Consider the following 4,709-nt stretch of genomic DNA (forward strand, 5'->3'; position numbering starts at 1 on the left):
ATGGTGTGGGAGCGATGGTGTGGGTGGGATGGTGTGGGTGCCATGGTGTGGGTGCCATGGTGTGGGTGCCATGGTGTGGGAGCGATGGTGTGGGAGCGATGGTGTGGGTGCGATGGTGTGGGAGCGATGGTGTGGGAGCGATGGTGTGGGAGCGATGGTGTGGGTGGATGGTGTGGGTGCCATGGTGTGGGAGCGATGGTGTGGGTGCCATGGTGTGGGTGCCATGGTGTGGGTGCCATGGTGTGGGAGCGATGGTGTGGGAGCGATGGTGTGGGTGCGATGGTGTGGGAGCGATGGTGTGGGAGCGATGGTGTGGGAGCGATGGTGGGAGCGATGGTGTGGAGCGATGGTGTGGGTGGGATGGTGTGGGAGCGATGGTGTGGGAGCGATGGTGTGGGTGCGATGGTGTGGGAGCGATGGTGTGGGTGCGATGGTGTGGGAGCGATGGTGTGGGAGCGATGGTGTGGGTGGGATGGTGTGGGAGCGATGGTGTGGGTGGGATGGTGTGAGTGGGATGGTGTGGGAGCGATGGTGTGGGAGCGATGGTGTGGGAGCGATGGTGTGGGTGGGATGGTGTGGGAGCGATGGTGTGGGTGGGATGGTGTGGGTGGGATGGTGTGGGAGCGATGGTGTGGGTGCGATGGTGTGGGTGCGATGGTGTGGGAGCGATGGTGTGGGTGGGATGGTGTGGGAGCGATGGTGTGGGTGGGATGGTGTGGGAGCGATGTGTGGGTGCGATGGTGTGGGTGGGATGGTGTGGGTGCGATGGTGTGGGAGCGATGGTGTGGGTGGGATGGTGTGGGTGGGATGGTGTGGGAGCGATGGTGTGGGAGCGATGGTGTGGGTGGATGGTGTGGGTGGGATGGTGTGGGTGCGATGGTGTGGGAGCGATGGTGTGGGAGCGATGGTGTGGGTGCGATGGTGTGGGAGCGATGGTGTGGGAGCGATGGTGTGGGAGCGATGGTGTGGGAGCGATGGTGTGGGTGGGATGGTGTGGGTGCGATGGTGTGGGTGCGATGGTGTGGGTGCGATGGTGTGGGAGCGATGGTGTGGGAGCGATGGTGTGGGTGGGATGGTGTGGGTGCGATGGTGTGGGAGCGATGGTGTGGGTGCGATGGTGTGGGAGCGATGGTGTGGGAGCGATGGTGTGGGAGCGATGGTGTGGAGCGATGGTGTGGGTGGGATGGTGTGGGAGCGATGGTGTGGGTGGGATGGTGTGGGAGCGATGGTGTGGGTGGGATGGTGTGGGTGGGATGGTGTGGGTGGGATGGTGTGGGTGGGATGGTGTGGGAGCGATGGTGTGGGTGGGATGGTGTGGGTGCGATGGTGTGGGAGCGATGGTGTGGGTGGGATGGTGTGGGTGGGATGGTGTGGGAGCGATGGTGTGGGAGCGATGGTGTGGGAGCGATGGTGTGGGTGGGATGGTGTGGGTGGGATGGTGTGGGAGCGATGGTGTGGGTGGGATGGTGTGGGTGCGATGGTGTGGGTGGGATGGTGTGGGAGCGATGGTGTGGGAGCGATGGTGTGGGTGTGATGTGTGGGTGGGATGGTGTGGGAGCGATGGTGTGGGTGGGATGGTGTGGGAGCGATGGTGTGTGTGGGATGGTGTGGGAGCGATGGTGTGGGTGCGATGGTGTGGGTGGGATGGTGTGGGTGGGATGGTGTGGGAGCGATGGTGTGGGAGCGATGGTGTGGGTGGGATGGTGTGGGTGCGATGGTGTGGGAGCGATGGTGTGGGTGCGATGGTGTGGGAGCGATGGTGTGGGAGCGATGGTGTGGGAGCGATGGTGTGGGAGCGATGGTGTGGGAGCGATGGTGTGGGTGGGATGGTGTGGGTGGGATGGTGTGGGAGCGATGGTGTGGGTGGGATGGTGTGGGTGGGATGGTGTGGGTGGGATGGTGTGGGTGCGATGGTGTGGGAGCGATGGTGTGGGTGGGATGGTGTGGGAGCGATGGTGTGGGTGGGATGGTGTGGGTGGGATGGTGTGGGTGGGATGGTGTGGGTGGGATGGTGTGGGTGGGATGGTGTGGGAGCGATGGTGTGGGTGGGATGGTGTGGGTGCGATGGTGTGGGAGCGATGGTGTGGGTGGGATGGTGTGGGTGGGATGGTGTGGGAGCGATGGTGTGGGAGCGATGGTGTGGGAGCGATGGTGTGGGTGGGATGGTGTGGGTGGGATGGTGTGGGAGCGATGGTGTGGGTGGGATGGTGTGGGTGCGATGGTGTGGGTGGGATGGTGTGGGAGCGATGGTGTGGGAGCGATGGTGTGGGTGCGATGGTGTGGGTGGGATGGTGTGGGAGCGATGGTGTGGGTGCGATGGTGTGGGTGGGATGGTGTGGGAGCGATGGTGTGGGTGGGATGGTGTGGGAGCGATGGTGTGGGTGCGATGGTGTGGGTGGGATGGTGTGGGTGGGATGGTGTGGGTGCGATGGTGTGGGTGCGATGGTGTGGGTGCGATGGTGTGGGAGCGATGGTGTGGGAGCGATGGTGTGGGAGCGATGGTGTGGGTGTGATGGTGCGGGTGGGATGGTGTGGGAGCGATGGTGTGGGAGCGATGGTGCGGGTGTGATGGTGCGGGTGGGATGGTGTGGGAGCGATGGTGTGGGAGCGATGGTGTGGGAGCGATGGTGTGGGAGCGATGGTGTGGGTGCGATGGTGTGGGTGCGATGGTGTGGGTGCGATGGTGTGGGAGCGATGGTGTGGGTGCGATGGTGTGGGAGCGATGGTGTGGGAGCGATGGTGTGGGTGCGATGGTGTGGGAGCGATGGTGTGGGTGGGATGGTGTGGGTGGGATGGTGTGGGAGCGATGGTGTGGGTGGAATGGTGTGGGTCCGATGGTGTGGGTGCGATGGTGTGGGAGCGATGGTGTGGGTGGGATGGTGTGGGTGGGATGGTGTGGGAGCGATGGTGTGGGAGCGATGGTGTGGGTGCGATGGTGTGGGAGCGATGGTGTGGGTGGGATGGTGTGGGTGGGATGGTGTGGGAGCGATGGTGTGGGAGCGATGGTGTGGGTGCGATGGTGTGGGAGCGATGGTGTGGGTGGGATGGTGTGGGTGCGATGGTGTGGGAGCGATGGTGTGGGAGCGATGGTGTGGGAGCGATGGTGTGGGAGCGATGGTGTGGGAGCGATGGTGTGGGAGCGATGGTGTGGGAGCGATGGTGTGGGAGCGATGGTGTGGGAGCGATGGTGTGGGAGCGATGGTGTGGGTGGGATGGTGTGGGCGGGATGGTGTGGGAGCGATGGTGTGGGAGCGATGGTGTGGGTGCGATGGTGTGGGAGCGATGGTGTGGGAGCGATGGTGTGGGTGGGATGGTGTGGGAGCGATGGTGTGGGAGCGATGGTGTGGGAGCGATGGTGTGGGTGCGATGGTGTGGGAGCGATGGTGTGGGAGCGATGGTGTGGGTGCGATGGTGTGGGAGCGATGGTGTGGGTGCGATGGTGTGGGAGCGATGGTGTGGGAGCGATGGTGTGGGTGGGATGGTGTGGGTGGGATGGTGTGGGTGCGATGGTGTGGGTGCGATGGTGTGGGAGCGATGGTGTGGGAGCGATGGTGTGGGAGCGATGGTGTGGGTGGGATGGTGTGGGAGCGATGGTGTGGGTGCGATGGTGTGGGTGCGATGGTGTGGGAGCGATGGTGTGGGAGCGATGGTGTGGGAGCGATGGTGTGAGCGATGGTGTGGGTGGGATGGTGTGGGAGCGATGGTGTGGGTGGGATGGTGTGGGTGGGATGGTGTGGGTGGGATGGTGTGGGAGCGATGGTGTGGGAGCGATGGTGTGGGAGCGATGGTGTGGGTGGGATGGTGTGGGAGCGATGGTGTGGGAGCGATGGTGTGGGAGCGATGGTGTGGGAGCGATGGTGTGGGAGCGATGGTGTGGGAGCGATGGTGTGGGAGCGATGGTGTGGGAGCGATGGTGTGGGAGCCATGGTGTGGGAGCGATGGTGTGGGAGCGATGGTGTGGGAGCGATGGTGTGGGAGCCATGGTGTGGGTGGGATGGTGTGGGAGCGATGGTGTGGGAGCGATGGTGTGGGAGCGATGGTGTGGGAGCCATGGTGTGGGAGCCATGGTGTGGGAGCCATGGTGTGGGTGGGATGGTGTGGGTGCGATGGTGTGGGAGCGATGGTGTGGGAGCGATGGTGTGGGAGCGATGGTGTGGGAGCGATGGTGTGGGTGGGATGGTGTGGGTGGGATGGTGTGGGTGCGATGGTGTGGGTGGGATGGTGTGGGTGCGATGGTGTGGGAGCGATGGTGTGGGTGGGATGGTGTGGGTGCGATGGTGTGGGTGGGATGGTGTGGGTGGGATGGTGTGGGAGCGATGGTGTGGGTGGGATGGTGTGGGAGCGATGGTGTGGGTGCGATGGTGTGGGTGGGATGGTGTGGGAGCGATGGTGTGGGAGCGATGGTGTGGGTGCGATGGTGTGGGTGGGATGGTGTGGGTGGGATGGTGTGGGTGCGATGGTGTGGGTGCGATGGTGTGGGAGCGATGGTGTGGGTGGGATGGTGTGGGAGCGATGGTGTGGGTGGGATGGTGTGGGAGCGATGGTGTGGGTGGGATGGTGTGGGAGCGATGGTGTGGGAGCGATGGTGTGGGAGCGATGGTGTGGGAGCGATGGTGTGGGTGGGATGGTGTGGGTGCGATGGTGTGGGAGCGATGGTGTGGGAGCGATGGTGTGGGAGCGATGGTGTGGGAGCGATGGTGTGGGTGGGA

This window comes from Heptranchias perlo, chromosome 2, assembly GCF_035084215.1.
Source record: "Heptranchias perlo isolate sHepPer1 chromosome 2, sHepPer1.hap1, whole genome shotgun sequence".
Taxonomy (NCBI): domain Eukaryota; kingdom Metazoa; phylum Chordata; class Chondrichthyes; order Hexanchiformes; family Hexanchidae; genus Heptranchias; species Heptranchias perlo.